The sequence below is a fragment of the Leptonychotes weddellii genome, chromosome 3 (assembly GCF_054177405.1).
Source record: "Leptonychotes weddellii isolate Sample4059 chromosome 3, ASM5417740v2, whole genome shotgun sequence".
Taxonomy (NCBI): Eukaryota; Metazoa; Chordata; class Mammalia; order Carnivora; family Phocidae; genus Leptonychotes; species Leptonychotes weddellii.
Genome location: NC_138371.1, coordinates 10,547,540 through 10,573,516, shown reverse-complemented (window position 1 = coordinate 10,573,516; position 25,977 = coordinate 10,547,540). Strand labels below are relative to the sequence as shown.

Here is a 25,977-nt window from a genome sequence, read left to right as displayed (position 1 = left end):
AGAGTACTTACATTTCAGTATTCTAGACATTCCAAGAGAACAACAGCAATAACGATTCTACTTAACTGAGGCGTTATTGCATTGGGGCGTCTCTCTTTTCATTCACCGGTATCAAATCTTTCTGACAAGTGTGAAGAGTTATTATGTCTCTTACTTGTGTGAGTGTTTTCCAAGGTGTGATAAAAAAATATAGAGTTCTGGCTACATCCAAGTCCTATTGAATCAGAATCTCTTAGAGAACGCTGGACCCCCACTATCTGCATTTTAAGAAGCATTCCAAGAGACTCTTATTTACACTAAAATTTAAGAATCAGCAGCTTAGGTACAAAGGGAAATGTTTAATTAAATATCTTGGGAACAGGTGAATGTACAGCCTTAACCAGTAAACAAAAGTCTCTACCGTGGAGTAGGCAGTGACCCAGGCCTGGTAAGTCTCTGAGTCTTTGGAAAAATCAATTACAGGCAGTCAGCCAGTAAAAATCCAGTTCTGCTCTGGTCTTGATTTCATCCTCCCTCTATCCTAGAGAACTCAGAGAAGATAAACGCGCTGCGAACTAACACAGGATTTTAGAAAGGCATTAACACCCTCAACAGACAATTTCAAACCTTTTGCTGTTTTTGGTATAAACAAAGCATCAAATAAACAGATGACTGAGGTTGGAGGAGAGGGAGAAGGTGAAAACTCTGTCACTATTTAGTTCTTCCATTTCAGAAATTTTGTTGACTGGTGATTTTTTAGATTAGTCCCTAATCATTGACACCTATCTAAAAGACTTGCTTTGTCTTTTTAAAAATTTTATTGATTTAATATATTCTCATTTTCTACATTCCTTGGTAAGGACTGGAGATTTGCCAGTCAATATTTCATCTTAGATAATGCTACCAACTCTTTTGGTCACTTAATCCAAGGAAGGAACCCCCAGCTGTTTCTTGTATTCAAAGAGACATCTGTTGTATCCAGAAAAGCATATGCCTAGGATTTATAGACTTTACAAGAACTCTTACTGGTTTTGACCCATTGTTCATCTTAAAGTTGTCTTTTTGGTGCCCTCAGTCTAAAATTTGATAACCAAAAATGTCTTCAAAATAATTCTGCAACTTTACTTGTTTTTTAATAAGAATTTCCCTAATGATGAAGTTGCAATGCCTTTTATTTAGTAGTCAGGGTCTGGAGGTAAAATAATTTGGTTTTCCTAACAAAGAATCCCCGGGTCTCCCATGGCCCCTCACTTTTCTCCCACCTACCCCCCTTAATGGCAAGATTAATAATCATATCTTTTGTTTCCCTTCTTCTTCCTCTTCTTCTTCTTCTTCTTCTTCTTCTTCTTCTTCTTCTTCTTCTTCTTCTTCTTCTTCTTCTCTTCCTCCTCCTCCTCCTCCTCCTTCTTCTTTTTGAAGTAATTCCTCAAACTGAGGATGGCTCATGATTTCAAGGTCCTTTACTTAAAAACAAACACAGGGATGCCTGGGTGGCCCAGTCGGTTAAGCATCTGCCTTCGGCTCAGGTCATGATCCCAGGGTCCTGGGATCGAGCACCGCATCGGGCTCCCTGCTCAGCAGGGAGTCTGCTTCTCCCTCTCCCCTCCTCCCCCTGCTCCTGCTCTCTCTCTCTCAAATAAATAAATAAAATCTTTAAAAAAAACAAAAACAAAAACCACAACTACACAACTGATTAGAAGCTTAGGAATATGTGTGTACCAGGAACATGTGAGTTAATTTGAACTCAAGACATTTGTAATTACATCGATACCTCTGGTGTTGCCAGAGGGTCAGCCACATCAGAATCACCTGGGTGCTTGTTAAATGTGCAGCTTTTTCTATCCCACCCTGACTCTACGAAATCGGATGCTGTCTAGGTTAATGTGTACTTCCTCCATTGAGTTTTACGTGTGCTAAGATTTGAAAACGACTCATCAGCTTGTACCTAAAACCATATATTTTAAATGAAAATATTATATGAAATACATAAGGACTCACCTTTGGTCAATAGTTTTATTCTGAAATACTTTACTGCAGTGACTTAAAAAAATTTTTTTTTGGTAAAGATTTATTTATTTATTAAAGCGAGAGAGCAGGGGAGAAGGAGAGAAATCTAAACAAACTCCAGGCTGAGCACAGAGCCCGACATGGAGCTCGATCCCACAACGCCAAGATCACGACCCCAGCCGAAACCAAGAGTTGGCCAACTAACCGACTGCACTACCTAGGTGCCCCGTGACTTGAAAACTTTTGACCATGACCCCCGGTTAAAAATATTTACAAACACATTGTACATCAAGCCCTGTACAAATGCAGGCAAGCAACTGAAATACAACCTACCCTTATGCCTTGCAGTGCACTCGGATCTTTTTACTCCTATCTCTCTCCTTCGCATGCTCTTCTTCTTTTAATGCTTGCTAAGACCCACTAAGTTAGTTTCCGAGCACATTAAGGTGTCACGATCTGCAGTTCAGCTCACTACATGAGTATTTCTGAATTCAAAAGCAAAACAACCACCACCTCTAGTTCCTTGGTTGTGCTAACCATGAAGTCTCTTAAGGAGGAAATGCACATCGTACTTCTGATGGATTCTAGTTCATTTAAATTATACTATTTTTAGTATGAACCAAATATGATTTTTCCACTCCTTTTTTCTTAAGCTGAAGCCAATCTGTACCTGCTAAGCAATGAAATCTGCTACACTCAAATTTTCCATCTATTTTGGGCGCCTGGGTGGCTCAGTCGTTAAGCGTCTGCCTTCGGCTCAGGTCATGATCCCAGGGTCCTGGGATCGAGTCCCACATCGGGCTCCCTGCTTGGCAGGAAGCCTGCTTCTCTCTCTCCCACTCCCCCTGCTTGTGTTCCTGCTCTCGCTATCTCTCTCTGTGTCAAATAAATAAAATCTTTAAAAAAAAAATTTTCCATCTATTTTAACAATGGAAATCTAAACACAGGTAAAAGGCAAATTAAGAACACAAAGTAATTCAATTACTATTTTCTTGAACATTACAAACGTTTATTATCAGTTCCCAATTTTATTCTCTTATAATATTGAGTTAATGTCATTTACCTTGCACTGTGTATAAAGTATTTGGGGGAGAGAGGTGAAGTAGACATAAATGCATGTAAAATATACTCATATAAATTTATATTTTATTTTCCACCAGTGTTTGGATTGAGGTTACATAGGAAAGGGACTGTCCTTTTTTGTAAAGGAGATGTATTTAAAAATGAATTACTTATTAGTAATTTAAATTGGTCTTATCAACATTAATTTCATTAAACTAGTTAAAATGTTAAATGTCATTTTGTACCCAACTTACCAAACATAAATTTCTCCAAGTACTAGGAAATTCCATTTTGAAGGGCTAATTTTCATTCATTCACTCAACAAATATTTATTGAACATTTACTATCTGTCAGTCACTATTTCAAGTGCTTGAGGTACAGCACAAACAAAGCAGATAGGTATCTGCTCTCAAGGAACTTATATTCTAGTAAGGAGAGACAAATGGCCATAAAACTAAACATCCTAAATGATTAGAACATCTAGTATGTTAGAAGGTGATAAGTGCCATGGAAAAAAAATTAAATCAAGATTAGGAGGTTTGGGAGTGCTGATAGTAGTAGAGGGTTGCAATTATAAGTAGATGGTCCACCCAGGTACGTCTCATTCAAGAAGGTAACATTGAGACCCAACAAAGGTGAGCTAATAGCCAACTGGAAAATGGTGAAGTGTTTATGCAGAGGAAGTAGCCAGTGCAAAAGGCCCAAGTTTAGGAACATGTTCGCCACATTCAAGGAAACGGTGAGGAAGGAAGAGTTGCTGTAGCCAAGCAGGGGAAGGGAGAATAGGAAGAAGAGAGATTCAAGACAGCACAGTAGATGAAATCATAAAAGATCATGTGGGTCATTTTAAGGACTTTGGTTTTTACGCTGAAGGAGATGGAAGCCACTGGAGGGTGTTTCACAAAGCATGGGCAGAATCTGACTTATATTTCAAAGACCCATTCTGCTGGTTCTGTTGGGAACAGACTGTCAGGGGAGAGGGGACAGGAATGAAGGCAGAGGTGGGGAGACCTGTTAAATGGCTATTGCAGAAATCTAATCAAGAGGTGGAAATTCAGCTGGCAGTGGAGATGGAAGGAAGTGGTCAAATTCTGAATATATTTTGAAGGTGGAGTCAGCAGGATTTGCAGGTAGTTTGGATGTGACATGAGAGAAAAAGGCCTTTTTAATCTGTGCATCCAGAAAGGTAAAGTTTCCATGAGCTGAGGTAGTGTGTCAGTTTTCTATTAGTGGGTTAACAAACCACTTCAAAGGAAGTCTCTTAAAATGTCAACCATTTCATTATGCTCTAGGATTCTGTGGGTCAGGAATTCAGTCAGGGCTCTGTGAGGTTGGCTGCCTCTGTTCCATGATGTCTAGGACCCTGGATAAGATGGAATGACTAGTTGGGGGCAAATTGAATGGCTGGAGCCTGGAATCATCTGAAAGTGTCTTCACTCCTATGTTGGGCACTTGGATTGGGATGACTGAAAGTCTAGGTCAATCAGAGTCCTTATACCTGCTCTCAACATGTGGCTAGAGCTTCTCTCAGCATGAAGGCTAAATTCCAAAGGATCAAGGCTGCAGATGGAGCACCCCAAGAGCAAACATGCAGAGAGGGGTGTTCCAAGAGAATCAGGCAGAAGTTGTGTAGCCTTTTATGACCTCATCTCAGAGATCATAGAGCTTCACTTCTGTATGTACTCTGTTGGTCGAAGCAGTCACCAACCCCTGCCAGATTAAAGGGGAGGGAACCTGGACCATATTTCTTCCTGGGAGGAATAACAAAGAATTTGTAGCCATTTTTTTTTAAGTACCACAGATTAGATGACTGTGGGTAAACAGGTACAGGGATGATTGGAAGATCAGAAAGATTCAGTTCCTGATTGAAGAGAATGTTGATTTTCGGATGCTTGTTGAACCCGTAAGTGGAGATATCAAGTAGGCATTTGTATATATATAAAGTTGCCGTTGAAAAGACTGGTCTGGGCAGAAGATGTAAATGTGAAGGTTGTCAGCATATGTGGAATTGAAAGCCCATGATACTGGACAAGACCATCAAGAGACAGAAAGTAGAGAACAGAATAGTGCAGAGGAACCAGCAAAGGAGACTGAGAAGAGCAACTACTACGGTTGTTCTCTTTAAGGAGAAGGGAAGGTACTGTATCAGGGAGAAGAAACTATTGAGTCAGTTGCTGCTGATGGTCTAATCAGAGTAAACCTTGGAATTGGCACAGGCTTTAGCCTTATTGTGTTTGTGTTATATATGAGCATCGATCTCAGGTGCACACAACATGCTTGGGGTATGATTTGATTCTTCAGGGAAATCACTAGTGTTCAACCCACTCCTCACATGTATATAGTACAGTAAATGTATATAATAAAATCTGTAGGGCTTACATGGATAATTATGGCAACACATTTCATATTTCCTAAATAACTCTAACTTGAAAAATTGCCATGAGGATAAAGGTATTGGTATGTCTGATGCTATATTAGATAATTCTCAACAAGGACTTTTACCTTCTTATCTTTGATACCTAGACTTCTAGACATTTCTTAAAATTCAGACAGAAGGAGGGAAGGGGGAAGGGTGATGAGGGAGAGAGAGCCATAGAAAAAATTTCCAAGAGAATATGTCCTAATTTTTTTTTACCAAACTTTTAAATAATATTTTTAGATGAAAGCTTATTTCTAGAAATTTACTTCTAGATTAATCAAATTTTACTGATTAAAAAATTTCCCAAACAAATGATAGCTCTCCCCTTTATCTTGAATTACTGTTAAAGATTAATGGAAAGTAATGCAGTGCATCCAAAAGGCAAATATTAATACTAGCACTTAATTTTAAGCTGGAAAAATAAGAAATAAAATCTTATGTAAAATAAATCAATACCAACAATATAATTATGCAAGATAAAAATGACTGTGTCATCGATAGGCACACAATTTACCAGAGTAGAAACCATACCTCTTAGAATCTTTATAGAACTACAAAATATACTTACAGTTTTGTGAATTGTGAGACTTTATTATGATTTTAGTTCTGCAATTTCCCCACCATAATATAAAAGTAAAAATAAAGAAAATCCATGTAATTTGTTATATGTCCGCTGTGAATGACAGTTGACCCATCCTTCCTCTACCCAGTGTTGATCTGCTGACTCTCCCATGTGACCTTGCTTATGCAGACATTTGCACAGATGACCATACTTCCCACAAAATTGCTTGCTCTCTTTCTGTTTGGACAAGGTTGATCATGGTTTCTTTGTTGGTTACTGAGAGTATTTAAAAATTAACAAAACAAAAATATTTTCTTATCTCTCTCAACAGCTTCTTCACTTTCTCTATTCCCTTTTCCTCCTCCTATTACATTTCAATGGACTTTGAAACAGTGCACTATGTGGTAGTTCAGGACCACGGAGAGCGTGACCAAGGGGGGCGCTTCCAAAATACCCTAGTCATGTAGGTGGAAGAAGAGATGATTCTGGAATTGTTGCTGGACATCTTTCACTTAAAGGACATTATTATAAAGAATAACAGTGAAATTCCGACTCCCTGATATTTAGGAGGAATGATTTCTCTGGACTTTCTACCAACTTTCTAAATGTCTCATTTGAATTCCATCTAAGGAGAAGATACCAAAAGTATGGATAGCCAGAAGTTGCCAGTGTAAAACATCTTTTGAAGTTTCGTGTTTATACTTTGCTACATTTTCACATTTCTTTTCTTTTTTTTTTTTAAAAGATTTTATTTATTTATTTGACAGAGAGAGAGAGATCACAAGTAGGCAGACAGGCAGGCAGAGGGAGTGGGAGAAGCAGGCTCCCTGCTGAGCACAGAGCCCGATGTGGGGCTCAATCCCAGGACCCTGGGATCATGACCTGAGCCGAAGGCAGATGCTTAACCATCTGAGCCACCCAGGCATCCCCATTTTCACATTTCTGACAGTTATGAGACCCACCAGCCTACCATTGAAGAAAATTAAATCATACAGAGATTCACAGAGTTGTAACTGAATAGTTAGAGCCATGTGTGCAGGGTCTGCTCCCAGGTCTCTAGAACTGCTCTAGAACCTGCAGCTCATCTTTCAAATCTGTGAACTACTTAGAATCCATTCAGTTATTATCCTCCCCTGTCTTTTAATTTTCCTTAATCTAGTTTCACTTGAGTTTTCTTACTTGCAACTGGATATGTCCTACTAATGCAGATAGGCAAGATTTAGATAGACAAATGAGAAAAAAGATAATTCTAGGCTAGGAGCAAAGAAGATTACAGGAAAGGAGGTAGGAATGTAGCTTGGGGTTTTCTGGGATAGTGAGAAAATTGGTTTAAGAATATTGAGTGTTTTTTAAATAGCTTCTTTATACTAAACTGAGTAGGAGTATGAATTCTTTCAGCCTTTTCAGAAGGCAGTTGAACAAGAGCTATCCAAGTTTCAAATGCATATACCATTTGATCCAGCAATTCTACTTCTAGAAATGAATTCTAAAAAATAAATATGTAAGGATATTCATCAAAATGTTCTTTTGTCATAGAAAATAACTGAAAACAACATACATGTCCATCAGTAGAAAATTTGTTAAATTTACATATTGAAATACCACATCGCTGTTGAAGATAATTCAGTAGATCTATAAGTGCCATTATGGAATCATCCTTACAGGGAAAAAAAAAAAGGTAAGATGCAAGCTGTATAATAAATGCTATCATGTATTTTTTTTTAAAGAGCACATGTATATTTTCATATGGAAAAATTCTAGAAGGGCAAATAAGAAATCTTAGCATGGTTTTCTCTGGAAGAAGGAATTTTTATCCCATGTTCAAGCAATCTAAGATTTCTTGCTTGTCTTTGAAACAACATTCACATATTACTACTTGAATTAAACTACTATCATTAAATATAACAAGGGTAGAGCAATGAATTTTAATGATATATAATGGTTATCGCTTGCTTAAGAATTTCTATGTAGACATTGTTTTAAGCCCATTAATATATTATCTCATTCGATTATCACAGCAACCTTATGAAGAAGAAAACATTTCCTCAAATTGCACTTGAGGCTGCTGCAGATAAGGGGGCAGGAGCTCTGAGAGGCATCATGCCATGATTCCAAACTCTGGCTCCAAAACCCTTGTGTTTATTCTTCTTTTTGCCACCCTGAACTGCCTCTGACTTTGTTGTTGTACCCCTGAGGACTTATTTCTGTGGATAAAAACTAAGTCTCCAGGGTGCCTGGGTGGCTCAGTGGGTTAAACGGCTGCGCTCTGCTCAGGTCGTGATCCTGGGGTCCTGGGATTGAACCCTGTGTTGGGCTTCCCTGCTCAGCAAGGAGTCTGCTTCTCCCTCTGCCGCTCCCCCTGCTCATGTGCGCTCCCTCTCAAATAAATAAATAAAATATCTTAAAAAAAAACACCTAAATCTCCCTGTAGTCTATCAATGATATCCAATAAGGATTCTCTTCATAATGGCTAATTAAACAAATCACTAAATAAACTTTTCCTTCTGTACCAGGTGTGTGTGGTGTAGAGATTTTCTTAAACTGACAGCCAAGGTATACACCACCTCATAAATTTTATTAGAGAGCAATATACAGTAATGGTGTCTCTCTCCAGCAGTGGACGACATTCGGTTGTTTAATCATGATAATGACGAAGTTAGACTTTCATATTGAAGAGATAGCTCTTGTAGTTTTGAAGGATGGGTAGAAGAGAGGAGATTGGAGGCACAGAGGTAGTTGACATGGAAATTTCTTGGGCATCTACCCAGCACTAAGTTTCCCCATCTTTTGCCAAGAACACCCTCATATTCCATAGGTCAATTCATAGAAGGACTATTAGTTTAGATCTCAGATCTGGACTGCCTTGGGTCAACTGGCTCTGCCACTTACCATCACTGTAAATGCTGACAATTCATTCAATCTCTCTCATGTTTCAAGTATCAGTAACATGGGAATAAAATAGTATTTCACTGAATCATTGTGAGGTTTTAAGCAGATAGAGCATATAATATGAGTGCTCAGTAAATATTAGTCATCATCAGCATTATTATTGTTGTCCTCAACCATGTGTTTTGAATGGGATTAGTCCCACCACTCCTCATCTCCCCCTGCCCTTCAATCCACACCCCATCGCAGAACAGAGCCTACCACAGAGTGGTGAGGATCACAGAAATCCTGTCCCTAAAGAAGGGGCAAGACTTTGTCAGTTTGACACTCTTAACTTACTTTATTTTTCTTAAATATCACCAGACACATTTTATACTTATTTATTCTCAAAAAGTAGAGAATGTGTGTGATTTGTTCACTGTTGTCTTTGGGTGAGCAATAAAGAAAGGTGGCTGGGGCGCCTGGGTGGCTCAGTCACTAAGTGTCTGCCTCCCCTAAGGTCATGATCCCAGGGTCCTGGGATCGAGCCCCGCATCTGGCTCCCTGCTCCACAGGAAGCCTGCTTCTCCCTCTCCCACTCCCCTTGCTTGTGTCCCCTCTCTTGCTGTCTCTCTCTCTGTCAAATAAATAAATAAAATCTTTAAGGAAAAAAGAAAAGAAAAGAAAAGAAAGGTGGCTGAAGAAAGCATTCCTGGCAGGGGACTATATGAACAATGGTGGGAAAATCATGAAGAAACACGGGCATTCCATGTGGGCCAGAGTAAGGAGAACATGTGGCTGGTCTATAAATGAGATCATGCGTGGAAAGTATTTAGCACCCATTAACCATCATGATAGCCATGATAAGAAGTGGCAACTACAAAGTCTTTGAGAAGAGTGTCCACTTCATTCAAGAATTGTTCAGGACATTTAGTGCCATGTCCTTGTTGTATACCAGGCACTTGATACTCAACTGTAGGACAGAATGCCATTACATAACCTTGAGTCCCACAGAAAGGACTGTGAATGCAGATCGAAGAATTTGGGCTTATTTCATTCATAAAGAAGAGCACTGGGTATGAGAAACAGGCGAAGTGACATGAGCAGACCCAGGAAATAGAATAAAATGGGTGGGGGTAGGCTAGTAAGGAGTCCATTTCAACAGACCTAATGAGATAATGTGGGTTGGGGTTAGGTCTGTGGTGGTAGAAATGAAGAGGAAGGAACAGATACAGAAAAAATCCAGAGGTGGAGACAATGGGCTTTGAAAACAGGTTGGATGTCCGGGACAATTGCGAGAGAAGTCAAAGATGACTGGAATTTTAATCCCAAGTGATTGCGAGGCTGGTGGAACATCTGATCACTTTTTTCTTTTTTAGAATGAAAGATTCTATTACTCATAGAAAAGGCAGGATCCAGAAGTCAACAGGTTTGCGCCAGTTCCCTATCCCCCCAAGTCCACCAGGGGAACACAGGTGGTTGAGATGGAGGCTGCACATAAAGGGGCGGTTGGGACAGGAGAAGAGCCCAGGCCCCCAGCCCAGCAAGCAGCCAACAAGCCACCCTCCCATCCTTGCTGTCCCCTGGAGTGGGCAGTTAGGGCAGTCATGCTGTGTGCACATTGACCTCTGTGGTTGCCTGTGTGACCAGCTATAGAAACTGCTCAGCATCAGCAATTGGAGAAGCCTGCAGGCTGACCACTCAGAATTTTTCGAGACTTCTTCCTGCCGGTGGTGGATGCCCTCCCAACACCATTATTTAAAGTGCATGCATTGGATTACTTGTTAGGTTTAACTGGCTTGAATTTATTTTCTTTTCTTGGCCCAAACTCAACCAAATTAATTTTTTCTTCCCACGATCCTTATTCATGAACTCTAATTGTTAGTTACTTTGAGGGCATTGGCTGTCTTCATGTAGTTTCCCATACACATAATGTAATTATGTGACGAATTAATTTCTGCAATGGGCACAGTTGAAATTATTTTTCTAATTTCTAAAATCACATTTCATCATGAACAATTTCCTAGAATCTGCCTTCTGGAATCCCACTTCTCATTCAGTTTGGGGATTCTCTTTTCTAAAATAAAGATCTGCATATCAGATAATACAGTTACTATACATTTCATCCAAGCTTTAAAAAGGCATTGGGTATTTTACTTTTTAACTCCTCTAGGTAACACAGAACTCTTTTGGAAATTTTTATATTGTATTAATCAAAGCATATCAAGGTTGATCGATTCCAAGACCATGAACTTTACCTACATAATAGAAAGCAAAATTAAAAATTAGAACTTGCAATTTCTATTCCACTCCATTAATTCTAGTTGAAGTTATTTCTGCCAAGTGTGTTCTGTGGAAGAAAAAGCTTATTTGAAGACTCGTCACTCTATCTGTCCCTCTTTTTTATCCCAGTTGCTCAACAAACGGAAGCCTGAGTTTTCCATAAGTTCTTCAAAGTATAATTTCCAGGATTCTGGCATCCAAAGGTTAATTTTTATGTCTCTCTAAGTTATATTCACGGGCTCTTGAGACATTAAAATAAAAGGTCAATCCTTTGGAGTGAGGGGAATAGAAAATAAAAGAGGCTATTTATAGTTTTAAGTTCTTTTTATAAATTGTTCCTGCTCTGTGTCTCTAGTTTGTGAGGGGATGCTGATGGCTTATCTATTAGTGTGCAGGTGGGGTGGCCTTTGTCAATGCGTCTGGCTTCAGCTAGGAGGTGAATTCGATAACATTATGCTGACTTGCAGGCTACAAAGCCTCTGATGAAGGGTCATCACATCTGGTGCCTGATTTTATGTCTGTAACTAACCTTCTTCCCCATGGACTTCTTAACTTAGTATTTCTAAAGATATTATACAGGGCCATCTTGCTGACTTAGAGGAGGCAGTGACAAATTTAATGTTACTTCACCTCTGCAAGGGTGAATTCAAGACCCATCACTGTGTCCAGGATCCTAATAGCATATTTGAATATTCTGAACTGCAAGGCTGGTTGCGTTAACTAGAATAGCATGGAAATGATGGGAAAAGACAAGCTGTACAAGAAATTATCAGTTTATCTTCTGGAGAAGGTTACCTTGGAGGCCAAAAATTTTTTTCGTCTAACAATGGGTGGAATGCTTTAAGAAGCAGCTTATTTATAGTCTCAGCTAAGTGATGAATAATCTCTTAAACTGGGCCTCACACCCAGGTTCTGTTGTTGACAGGGTATGAACACCAGATAGAAAACACAGGTCCAATACCTTTTCCTGATCTCAATGTTTTTAAAAGACAACTTGCATTTTGGTTCACTTTTCACTGAAACAAAATAACAATTTACATTTCAATTGTGGTTTTCCCTAGACACACTAAAATGTGTAGTTCATTGAACGTGTCAGTCTATCAGCATTTTCTGCAGCTAATGTTTCCAGTGTCTAAAATGGTGTCACTCTAACACTTTCATGATACTATTTTCATCCTGGATAAGAATGCACAATGAGATATATACTCCTTATAATATGTTTACTTCCTGAATTTAAGAGCAGGTGAGGTCAGCAGTCATATTATTTGACAATGGGCTTATTTGGTCAATGTCATCAAATAATTTTCTAAGAGCTAAAAATTAGTCAAATTACTGGCTTACCTAAAATGCCTAGTGGGTTAAAGTAAGTGATTGTTTGGTTCAGTCACAGACAGCGTGCCTAGTTGACAGTGTTGTAATTAATACATTATAATAGTCAATCAAAAATTACTTACTGGGCACCGATCAGGTACATTACACTGATACTCAGTAGGGAGCCAAGAGGAAATAACCCACTAAGACATTAGCTAAATGAAGACATATACTGAGCAACCATAAACAGCAAACTAATGAGGTAGACATTTGTCATTATGAAGTATCAACCTGTAACTTTGGAATTGAATGACCCAAAAGCACAGACGTGTTCTGGATCACCCAACCAAGCAGGGATCCAAAGGATCCCTTTAAATCAGAGCTGTCCCTGCCTGGAAGAATAGAGAAGACACAGTCGTGTGGGCTGGCAGGGAAGTGACCACACAGCCTGCAAATTCTCAAAGTGGGAAAACTCCATTAATGGCTGTTAGAATCATCTGGGGATTGAGGTGCTCGCACAGATTTATAGGAGCCACCTGAGACCTAATTAATGTAAATCCAGCATGCGCATTTCAAATAAGCTCTTTAGTTAATTCCGAAGGAAGTGGTGTATAGTTCACGTATCAAGAAACACACCGTATGGTTTCATATAGCATGCTAGGCCTACACCATCTTTCCTGTTTGTTTTGGTAAAGTATAACTCAAGTGCATTTTTAATGTTATCTAAAGGCTAGTAAAGAGATAAAAGAACTCAGAACCATGAGATCATTTTCAGGTATTATTTCTATTACTATTTGCCTTATTTCCTTAAATCAGAGGTGGTAACCTGGTAGCTTGTTGACCAGATGTGGTCCAGGGTGGTTTTGTAAATTGGCCCAAATAGCATTTTTAAAATTAATTGTCAACATTAAATATTAGAAGATGATCCATTAAAATTTGAAATTCTAATCTCTCTTTAAAAATCAAATGATCTGAAAGCACTGAGCCCCAATTCCCAAATGGCCTCAGTCAGCCAAAATGGAAAAGCAGCTGCCCCTTTGGATGGCCAGTTTGCCATAGTCCCATGGCTCCAGATCATCTCCCTGACTCCATGGCCAAGTGTCAGGTGCCATTTATCACCATAATGTGTCAGGTTCTTTCCTCCACCCAGCCCGCTTGACTCTGTATCACCTGCCTACCTCCTCCAGGCACTGGAGTTTGTGACCTCTGTCTGAAGAGTACTTCAAAACCAATTGCTTTTGAGCAGTATTTGATGATGAAGACAGATATTCCACGTTCCGACTTGTTCTAGTGCCTTCCCCTGGGATGGCGAGACTATGCTCCTGGGCAGAATCTGGGCTAATTCATTTAAAGATTGCCCATTAATCAAAAGAAGGTCTAATCTAACTCAAGTCTTTCTAAGAGGTTACACAATTTGCCACATCTAATTGATGTGCATATTTTATTTTGTGAATATTTTTTTACAGCCAAAAGAAAGGCACTGCTAATAGAGACTGTTGTTTTATAGGAAATGCAGTTGGTTAGAATCATTTACCAAAAAATAAATTAAGTAATTTTAAAAACTACTTTTAAAAACTCACCTTAAATCAATCACATGTGGTTAAAAGCCCAAAAATATTCAGTAAGCAACCTGTCTTATATTTCTTCCATAAAAATATAGTTAAAATATGTCATATTATTTCTCAGTAGGGACTTCAAAATTAAACAATATGTTGCCTTTCCCCAAGATTAAATATAACCTGGCACTGGAAAAATCAGCCTTTCCTTCATTACTTTTTGTCCCTTGATCATGTGCACTGAAAATAAGTTTCAAGAAAATTCAAGGTAAAAACCTGTTAATAAAATAACAAGTCGAGGTTTAAGTAAGAAAACTACTTAAGCTGGTATTTTTCTCCTACAAATCAGGTCCCCCTTGTAGCTAGGGCAACTGAAGATTTGTGGACGAACTCATGGTGATTTAGGTTTAGGTGCCGAGTCTCCCACTTTCTGTCTTTGTGAACTTGTATCAGTCATTTTGTTTCAGAGCTTCGAGTCTATAAAAGGAGAGAATAGTCCTACTTCAGAGACTTACTAGAAGGAGAAATGAAGTTTGATGAGTAAAGTGCATGGCCCAGGTTCAATAAATGATAGCCTTTATTTTAATCAGTGATTCTTTTTCTGATACCGACTAAACAGTATTTCCGAAGGCCTGGGAAAAACTCCCCCGAAAAGTCACTAGTCAACCCTTGTTTCAATTTGTGTCTTAAGGAGTTTGTTCACGCCACAAAAGGAAAAGGCGAATGAATATATTATCTATGACAGAGCGTGGTTTAGGCTAAGACCTAGTCATCACTCCCAAGACTCATGCTGATTCTTCCGTTAATCACGAGCATATTCAAAAGAAGGCCACAGAGAAGTATTTGTTTTAAAGATTAACTTTTAATTTTTGGAAGTTAGATCAGAAAAGCTATTAACACAAATGGAAAAAGGAGCTGGTGGAACGTTAGCTGTTGTTCCAGAGAACAGCGTTGAAGAAATGGGGCCTGTTAGCTGGCCCAGGAAGGTGAGTACCCAGCACCCCCAGCCTTAGTCAGAACTTTTCTGCTCTTCCTCTAGCCTTTTCCTCCTCAAAGCAGAAAACTGAGTACGAATAATGGAAAGGCTGATATTATAGTTAATTTTTTCTTGAACCCTTAACTATGTGCCAGTCACTGAGCTATACATTTCACATGCCTTATTTCCGTTAACCCTGGAAGGAATTCTTGCCCCAGGTAAGAGGTTGGTCAGATCACTGAGGCCCTTGGCTAGGGCTGGGACTGAAGTCTGGTTTGTCTGAATTCAAGCTACTTATGAATGCAATAATGATTACTAGTGTTTTCTGTATTTTTTTAAAGGCAGTGAAAGAATTTTTGGTATTTTTTCCTGTTACATTAAAAATAATCAGTTTATTCTTTGAGTTGGTTTTGCAGTTGTTGACTTTGCTTATATATTTTTCTTTTTTCCCCCTATGACTTACAGGCTCTCAATAGATACAAATGTTTTAAATTTATGCTGATTTATTTTTCGAGTTATGCATTATCTATAACTTAGATTTCTTTGTCCAGAGCTCTAATTGCCTCTCATCATAACACAAGACATATTTATTAAGTAATTGTGAGTTGTACTAAGTTTATTGACTGCTTCTTGGTTCTATTTTCTTCATTCTAAAATATAGCAAAACTATATGTTTTATTCCTCTTACTTCACTATTAAAGTTTTAGTTAAACTCGTGTGAATTTTTAAGTGTTGAAAATTATGGTGATTTTTAATCTGTATCTTAAAACTTTCCTTTGGCTCAGCAACTTTTACTTTTAGTCACATTTTATATTTTTTGGCTACTTTGATTTTTTTTCTAGCATGCTGTTTATTTTTTTCTTCTGCATCTTAGAATCTTAAAATATTTAAGCTGAAGGAGAACTGAAATAACTTCATGTGATTCCCTCATCTTACAGTGGAGAAAATGAAGTTTCAGAGGCTCCAAATAGCTAACTCAAGGCCTCATAACAGCAGCAGAGCTGAAACCATATTCTGTGCACTTTCCAATTTTTGTTGCTTTCTTGCTTATTCTAAGTCAGAAACATTAGAAACAAAAACCTGGGGGCTCCTGGGTGGCCCAGTCCGTTGAGTGTCTGACTCTTGGTTTCTGCTCAGGTCGTGATCTCAGGGTCCTGAGATGGAGCCCCACATCTGGCTCCACGCTCAGTGTGGAGTCTGCTTAAGGCTCTCTCTTTCTCTCTCCCCCTCTGCCCCTCGCCACACTCAAATAAATAAATCTTTAAAAAATTTAAAAAAAAAGAAACAAAAACCTGAATCAGGCCTTCAAATAGCTTTAAAGGTTTATATAACAATAATTTCTACCACAGGCTGTTAGACCCATACCCACCCCCACCTTGCCCCATCCTTGATATCTTGTTCCTTATGGATTATATTACAGTCATTCAATCAATTAATTTTAAGGTTCTGGGCTATTAGTCAAATGAATTAAATTTTGTTGGAATGTTTGTTCTTTTGTGCACATGTAGAAAGAACTTTAGGAGTCATGTTGGCAGTTCAGCCCAAAGGGTCAATTTGCATTTTATTTTTTTTAAATCCAGGTTGTGCTCTACTTAATAGTCAAATGTATGGTCTAGAATAGAATGGATGGCAACATTTCCTCACAACTGGGCCTCATGGCACTTGGGTGGTTTGCAGTGTAAAATGGATAGAATAGTGTGCTAGATTGACCCTGGAAATTTAAGATTAATAACCTTTTCTTAGAAAGCAAATCTTGTTCTAGTAAATGCATACAGAAGCAAAGGACCATCTTATCTGCAATTTACATTAAAACAATTGAGAAAAATTGTGTGTGTACATATATTAATATACTAATATTAATTTATATATAAAGACAGGGAGAGGAAGAGAGAGAAACAAATGCTAACACTTAGGACATTTTGTGTACAACTTTTCTATAAAGTCTGCAATTATTTCAAAATAAATAAAAAAGTAATTGACAACATAAAACCTTGTATGATCTGACATCCACTTAATGGCTGGCACACTTACAATTTAAGAAAAATAAACAATTACCTGTAAAAAACCTTTTCTGCTTACATACATATAGTTAATGTTCTCAGACAAATGATAGTCTTTACTTATGTGGTTAGTGCTCAAAAACACATATCCCCTGGGAAAGACATGCTTTGATTGGAAATCAGTTGTGTTAAAACACAAAAAGACAAATCTAAATGAGGTAAAGTGGAGCTCTCTGTCATTATAGGTGATATTAAGAACTCCTCCCACCCCGTGCTCTGCCCCGTGGTTTCTATTTTTCCTAGCCTATTGTAATACATTGGGTAGAACCTTAGCAATAATTTTGCAAGTTTTTCAACTACGTCTTTGGTCCCTGGATCCCTCCACCTGAGATCCCTCTGTGTCCAGTTCCCCCCGCCCCAGGCACTACCCAGGACTGCCATGTGCTGGTGGACAGGGTGACCCATTGACCTTTCACTGACATTCATTCTCTTCTAAGTGTTCCCTCAACAATGCTCCATTTTAAACACGTTATGTTTGAGTGTGGTTGGAAAGGCCTTTTCGAAGTGATTTTCATTATCAGCAAGCAGTGGTTGAGGTAAAGCTGTGTGTACGTGGGTGTGGATAGGCTTGTTATGTGTCCAAGGTAAGTCCTGAAATCACTTGGGCTACAGGCAAATGGGAAGTTGGCCCAGATACCTGACTCACCTACTACTGCTATGATCATAGCCTCATTTCCCATATTTTTTTTTTTTAAGATTTTTTATTTATTTATTTGAGAGAGAGAGACACAGCGAGAGAGGGAACACAAGCAGGGGGAGTGGGAGAGGGAGAAGCAGGCTTCCTGCCAAGCAGGGAGCCCAATGCGGGCTCTATCCCAGGACCCTGGGATCATGACCTGAGCCGAAGGTAGACGCTTAACGACTGAGCCACCCAGGCGCCCTCGTTTCCCATATTTTGATGCAAATTCCTTTTTGGACATTTTTTTTTTTCCCCTAGCAAGAAAATTAACAGCTCTTCCTTTTCTAAGAATTCGTTATCTAAGTTTCTCATAAAGCACATGTTCCGTATTCATGATACATTCTGCCAGATTTGAGGAGATGTGGTTTAGGGGGTCTCCTGTGAGGTCCCAGATAGCACATAGAAAATATGATTTGGCAGATCGGAGTCAAACCATTCATTGTAGTCATGGAAGCATCAGAATTTTAGTTGATATTAAACCAGAAAGGCATTTGCAGATGTAATAGAAAAATACTAAACTGTTAAAAATAATTATTAAAATAGATTATTTAGGATTTATTATTTGAAAGAAACAGGGACTTTCAAACAATATTCTCTACTATCCTGTAAACATAAAAACAATGGGACAACTGTAAACCCAATTTAATTTTTAGATAATCATGAGTGAAAACAAGATTAAGGAAGATCTATCCAAAACAATAGAAAAACTACTTTTCAAAGTAGAAAAATATGGAAAATTGAAAGAAACACAATCATTCAAAATAATTCCGAAATGGATAGTGAATGGTTGTTATTTCCATTTTTAACAGTTTAGATAATTAATGAAACAATGAAAACTTTAAGCATGTATACGAATAAAAACAAAATTACCTCTTACATAGATGATTCTGCATCTAGTGGCATACAGTACTGGATATTTAATATTTAGAAGTAAAAATAATAGAAAGTTTGAGCCATCATTCCCTTTACCCACTAGGTATGTGAGCTTTGATATATTACTTAGACTCTCTGACCCTCTGTTTCCTCATTTTTATTTTATTATTCTATTTTTTAAGATTTATTTATTTATTTTAGAAAGAGCAAGCATGCACTATTGGGGGGAAAGGTAGGGGGAGAGGGAGAGAATCTCAAGCAGACCCCCGCTGAGTACGGAGCCTGACATGGGGTCGACCTCAGGACCCTGAGATCATGACCTGAGCTGAAACCGAGAGTGGGATACTCAACCTACTGAGCCACCCAGGTTCCCCTCCTCATTTTTGGCACACGGTAGATGCTCAACAAATGGTAGCTAATAGTAGTTATAATGACAGTGAACATGTATTGAATATTTGTGTAACAGGCACTTTGGTAAGACCTCAAAATGTACTAACTTACATAAGAAGTGGGGGTCATAGTGGTGGTAAAAGTGAGATTTTGTAGGATGTTAGAGGATTAAGAAAACAATTTTACAATTTACCAAAATAATATTGAGTTGTACAAAATCAAAATCTCTATCTGAAGGTCTTAGCAGGAGTAGGTCAAGGGTTGAGTTAAAGTTCAAAGTATCTTTTTTTTTTTAGATTTTATTTATTTATTTATTAGAGAGAGAAAGAGGGAGAGTAGGGGGAATGGGCTGAGGGGAGAGGGACAAGCAGACTCCGTGCTGACTGCTGAGCCAGACACAGGGCTCAATCCCACGACTCAGAGATCATGACTTCAGCCAAAACCAAGAATCCAATGCTCAACCACTCAACAAACTGAGCCACCCACGTGCCCCAAAGTTCAGGGTATCTTGAGATAGTCATGCTAAAGGTGCTTTAAAGAGTACTCAGCCTCCAGCTCTCCCGCTGAAGCACTGTCATTCCTGGTGCTGAGATGATGATGGTCTCCAACCATTTCCAGATCTCCTAAGAGTCCAAGTCTCAAGAGAGAACCTTTGACTAACAGATTCCATGTTATATTCCTGTTCTCTAGTGGTTACTGGGGTAGGGACAAGGAAATTTAGGTTTATTTATGTTCTATGATGGGAGGGGATTACTTCTTAGACAAAAATTTAGACAATACATGAGAAGAGAATGAAGTTTTATTGGTATGCCCCAATACAAGAAATAAAATTATCTGTTTATGGTATGATTGGAATCAGGAAGAGGTTGATCTAGGGGCAGGAGTTTAAGCATTAAATTGTAAGTTTTAAAATACCTGCAGAGTAACATGAATTATTTTAGTGTTATCACAACTCTTCTCAGTCACAGTAGACTAATTGAGAGTTGATTAGTGAAAATTCATATGCAATTATAATAATGTCCATAATAATGTCAGGATAATTAACCATCACAGGTCTACTGCAAGTCCATTGCTATTTGTGGTTTTAGTATACCTTATTACCACCAGAACTTTTCTCACTGGCTGTAGAATAAACTCAATCATGATAGATCCTTAATTCTATATTCTTCCTTTAAGCCAATAAAAAACCATTTGAATTCTAAAGCACACATTTCCATATAAAGACTCAAAGACAAGATCATTATAAGAATTTCTAAAACATGTTAATTGACTGCATAAAAATGCATTATTAATGGTTTTTTTTTTAAGTAAGATTTAACATTCTCTATCTTACATCCATATTCTATAGCTAACCTTTCCTGTCATTCTCCAAAATTCTCCATTCCCTTTAGTCCAGTATATACATTGTAATGCTCATATACCAAGAATATTGGACATCATGGACACCTTTTTCATCTGTTACTACTGATCAAAATAATACCCTGGTTCAAATAATACATATAGCATAAACCACCCTAGTGATTCCTCACAATATTGTTCTTACTTTATTGTTTCCTTTTTGGCCGAGAATGCTCCATTCCATTCATGCTCATGGGTCCAATCCTACTTCTGTATCAAGGATACTATTCAAATGTCAACTCCACAAAGCACTCCCTCATCTCTCCAACTCCTATTAATATTCTCTTCCTCTGAAGTCCCAAATTAATTGCACTAAACATAAAGAACAGTTAGCTCTTGGGACACATGTGTGGCTCCGTTGGTTAAGTGTCTGCCTTTGGTTCAGGTCATGATCTCAAGGTCCTGGGATCAAGCCCCACATCTGGCTCCCTGCTCAGTGGGGAGTCTGCTTCTCCCTCTGCCCCTTGCCCCATTCTCTCTCTCTCTCAAATAAATATAATCTTAAAAAAATCTTTAAAAAGTTAGCTCTATCTGGCTTCATTGAAATTTATGTAGATCCCTTGGCTCCTTTTTAGGACTAGACTTTCCTAGAGTATGGCATCCATATCTGATTGGTATCCCCTGACTCAAGAATTATGCTGTGAACATGGCATGTGGATGGGTAGGCCCTGGGTAGTTTGCCATGCTCCTTCTTTATTAGGCCTTGTGGATGACTGGCCACACGTGTCCACAGACTGGTTATCTTTTCTCTTTAAACAGCTTTGTTGAGATGGAATTTACATACCATAAAATTCACCCATTGTGTGTGTATAGTGTCCCTATGTAATTTTTAATACATTTGTAGAGCTGGGAAACCATCTTCACAATCCAGTTTTAGAACATTTCCATCATCCCTCACAGTTCCCTCCTGTCCATTTAGTTAACCTGACTCCCACCTCCAGGCCCAAGCAACCACTGATCTGTTTCATGTCTGTATAGGTTTGCATTTTCTGGGAATTTCATATGAATGGAATTCTACAATATATAGTTTTTAGGGTCTGCTTTCTCTCAATTAGCATACTGTTTTTGAGGTTCATGAATGTTGTAGGAATAATCAGTAGCTTGTATCTTTTTTATTGCTTTATCCAATCAACAGTTGATAAGCATTTGGATTGTTTGCAGGTTTTGGTTATTATGAATAATAGCGCTGTGACATTTGCATTCAAGTCTTTTGTGGACATATGTTTCATTTCTCTTGGGTAGAGTCTTAACTATGGAATTGCTGGGTTGTATCGTAGTGTATGTTTAACTTTTTAAAATAGACCTAGGTTGTTAATAGATCTGTTAGGGGTTGAATTGCATCACCCAAAAAGACATGTTGAAGTCCTAACCCCTAGTACCTCAAAATGTATTCTTATTTGGAAATGAGGTCATTGCAGATGTAATTAGTCAAGGTGAGGTCATTCTGGAGTAGGATTGGCTCTTAATCCTCTATTAGTAGTGTCCTAATAAGAAGAGGATAGAAAAATTTTAAAAATTATTTTAAAAAAATAATCCAGTTGTTATTTGCTCATGGTGTTGTTGCTTGATGTCCTCTCTCCTTCAGGCCAGGTTTTGAAAGCTGAAAATGACTAATCTGCCTTCCTGCCAGCAGCAATCCTACATTTATGAACTGTATAAATGTTGTTACCACAACTTCTCTATTTGTATGCAAGGACCACATTTTAGGAACATTCATTTACGTCAAATGGCTTAATCCTAGGTATTGTTGCTCTCTTACAAACCTTTGATAAAATTAGAAAATTGTTCAGATTAGATGGGTCTTGAATATCATACACTATGTGCATAATGCTGCTTTTTCTCATGATTAAGATAATGAATACTTCGAGTGTTAGGAATCATCCTACAAAGTAATGTAACAACTGCATAAATTTAATGTTAAAGGTCTTCTTCTGGCACTGATTCTTTGTTATTTGTTCTATTATTTGCTATTAAAGCCCTGCCTCAGTGAAAGGATGCGCGACTGCCTCATGTTAAAGATGTACAATTATTATCTAAGTGATGTTTGCCAATTTAAATAGGACTTGAGTATACAACATGCTGATTTCAATAGGAATTTTAAAAAGTTCTGGTCTACTGAATGAATCATATAGGACAAAAAAGGTCATTTTTTAAAAGGTAGACTTCTTCCGTCCTCTTAAATGTCTATGAAATTTATCACAGATAATATTTGAAATGGAATCTAATTGCCTAAGTATATTCTTAACCTCTATATATGACATTTTTGAGATTACTGTATTGAGACTTCTTGACTTGTGGCTCCCTTAAAATTACTTCTGTATTTGATGGATTAAAATAAGAAGAAAAATGATGCAATTATAGAAAGGTGCAAGGGGTGTGAGAGAATGGAAGATAGGATTAGTATTAATTGAATTGATGCATATGATCATGGATCAGAAGGATAAATGGAGACCTCTTCTTTCTGAAGAATTACCTTTTTTCCCTTAGTAAAGTCTATAAAATACTTCTATAGGCAATTCATCTACTCCACATCCCCCTTCAGTTGACTTTCTAGGAATGCAGTTTCTCATTGTGGGCAAGCTTTCTGATCAGCATATTGTTTTCAGAAGAAAGAGATAACTCGTAAGGCTCAAAGAATAACTTGCAATTTCCTAAGAATCTTTCCTGTCACTTGAAAATCTGTTATATTCCCCTGTCCCCTGTACATGAGCCAAATTTTCATCTAAATTTCAAACTCCAAAATAAACATTTCCATGAAGAGTGCTTGCAATAAACAAAACAAAAGACAATCAAAACTCTTCCGATTTAGGCAGTTTTTAGGTAGCCGCTCTAAACACAGCTGCCACAACTTCCAATAAATACAGAACAGCATACCACCACCTGCATTTGGAGTCCTCCTTGAAAAATGCGTGTCTTCCTCCTAGTTATGAGAAAATTCCATACCAGCCAGTATGATAGCTTCTCCATATTGCAGGAAATAAATAACAGCATTACTGCATTTAACTTAACCTGACTCCTACAACTAAACATAAACTCGTTCCACAGTAGAAGCAGAACCCCTAATTAAAAGAGCATCAAAGGATACTTCCATCGAAATACTTCACACCCGAAGCCTTTAAATGGGCAAACAGACTAATAAATGCCGGCTCCAACCTAAGCTTTGGGGAGTGAGCAGCATGCCCATGACCTTGTTTGGGTGGCCAACTTTCTAACTGGGGGCTCGGCCAACCAGACGGCCGCTCTCCTGCTGTCTGCGGCTAAGCCACGAAGGTGGGAGCTTCTGTCTCTCCCACCAGCACTTCACAGCCAGTGTCCGACTCCGCCACGCAGAAGCAGGACTTCACGGCAGGGATGAGCCAGTTCCTCAGCCGCCACCGGGCCCACTCGCCGCTTGTCCCCACGTCCAGTCCCTGGAAAGCAGGTCGCTCCTTTGCTTCACGTGTGAGGAGGCGATCACCAGTTATTTATGGCAGGAAGGAATATTATCCTCGTGTCACTCGGAGCCAGGGGGAGGAGTCGAGGGTACAAGGCCCCCACACGGCTGTCTGTGGTGAACCTTCTTCCGCGGGACCCTCGTAACCTGCCCCGAGGAACCGCCATAGCACGCGGGGGGGTGGGGCGGGGAAAGAGCGCGAGCGCGCAACTGAGCATGCGCGGAAGGAGACTGGCCCTCTTGCTTTACGTCCCCCTCCAACCCCCGCCCTGCCAGCCATGCTGAGCGAGCCGCGTCGCCCTCGCTCTCTTCTCCCCGCCCCGCAGGCCCCGGGGACCAGGAGCGTTGGGTATCTGGCGCCCGTGCGAGATGACGCACATGCGCGCGAAGACGTGGGGACGCAGGCGGGCCGTAGAGAGCGTGAGTTTCCGCGTCTGTTTGGCACCCCATGCGTCGTCTGTTCTGCGGAGTGTCTCTCGCCCTTTTCCCAGGGCCGTGGCGCGGAGCGCTGAGGGGTTGCGGGGCGCCAGTCGGCACTTCCGGGGCCGGGCTGGGGGCCGGGCTGGTGGCGCGCTTCCGCATTCTGGGCACCCTGGTCAAGTCCGGGAGCCCGGTGGGTGCTTCCCGCAGCGAGTTGCCCTGGGGTCCCATCGTCTGCACAGCGGCCTCTTCTTGGGGCTGACCGCCCCGGGAACTACGTGCTGGGAGGATGGGGTTGGCTCTGTGGGAGTTTTAAAAGATTCCTTCGGAAAGCGGGAAGTTGAAAGTGACGTTGCATCAGCAACAACTTGCAGTTTCAGGCGCCGGAGGGGTAACTTTGTTTCTATGAACAAGTGTGTGGCAAACACAATCCTAACTAACTAGTGGTATTTCTCTTAATAGGGGATAGGAAATCCGCATTTGGATTTAACCCTTTTTCTAGTCACACCTTAAAAAGCCTGTCCAAAAATGGATCACATGCTTCATTTTTCCAAACTGTGCATAAACTTCTGAAGACTCAGGATTGCTATTAGAAGGAATTTCTGCATTGTCATGATTCAGCATCGAGTTGTGTAGGTCTTTTTGCAGGACACTCAGAGGCAGCTGGATTTTGCTGCTTTTAGTCTTAAAAGTCTAATGTCTCACATTTATGTCGCTTTTTTTTTTTTTTGCCAGCTCCAATAAAGTATAAATTTAAAGACTTATAATTTGCTGCTCACATGGCAGCTTGGGGAAGCAAGTAATTTTACAAAGAAGAATAACAATACACTCCTAATCGTCCCAGGACTACTAGCATCAGCATCACCTCGGAACTTGGAGATGCAAATTTTGGGGTCTTATCCCAGACTTAACCAGAAATCTATTTTAACAAGATTTGCAGTTAATCCACTGCACGTGGGTGCTAATGTGAATATTGCTGTCGTGATAAAGAGGAGAAGTCACAGAATGGAATGTGAAACCAGGTGAAGCCTTTCCTAGGTGTAAGACCTTGGGATCAGTTAAAGGTTTCTTCGTAGGGCTGTAAATATTCAGTGTGAAAAAGCAGGGAAGATAAGTTTAACACTAACACATGTAAGAAAACACTCAAAGATGAGATGTTATTTAATAGCTTGTTAGAACTGCATAAAGTTAACTACTTAGATTGTGCTGAAAGGATTTTCATGGTGTTCAGTGTGAGTTGAAGTTCCTGAATATTATGACCATGGCTTAGAGGGCATTTTATTTGTTTATTTCTGGATTCTAATTATAGTCTATATAGTCAAGATTGTTGGATGCAGGATATTCTGTTGAAAGTTATAGCAGTATGTTCTAATACCAGTGCTATTGGGGCTGCAGTATTTTTTTTTTTTTTTACAGGTTGGTTGGTTGGTTTTTAAAATATGCCCCATGCCCAATGTGGGTCTTGAACTCACCACCGAAGATCAAGAGTTGCAGGCTCTACCGACTGAGCCAGCCAGGGCCCCTGGAACTGTAGTATTTTTTTTTTTTTTTTAAAGATTTTATTTATTTATTTGACAGAGAGAGAGACAGTGAGAGAGGGAACACAAGCAGGGGGAGTGGGAGAGGGAGAAGCAGGCTTCCCGCAGAGCAGAGAGCCCGATGCGGGGCTCGATTCCAGGACCCTGGCATCATGACCTGAGCCAA

General features: G+C 39.3%; 1 protein-coding gene across 5 annotated transcripts in view; it reads left to right on the top strand.

Moving 5' to 3' along the window:
• The first annotated feature begins 24,142 nt into the window (after nt 1-24,142).
• Nucleotides 24,143-25,977, top strand: part of RHBDD1 (rhomboid domain containing 1) — a 119,276-nt gene continuing 117,441 nt past the window's right edge. For all 5 annotated transcript variants that reach the window (XM_081813492.1, XM_081813489.1, XM_081813491.1 and 2 more), the window contains exon 1: nt 24,143-24,273. The gene's annotated coding sequence lies outside the window, so the exon portion shown is untranslated. The remainder of the gene's footprint in view (nt 24,274-25,977) is intronic.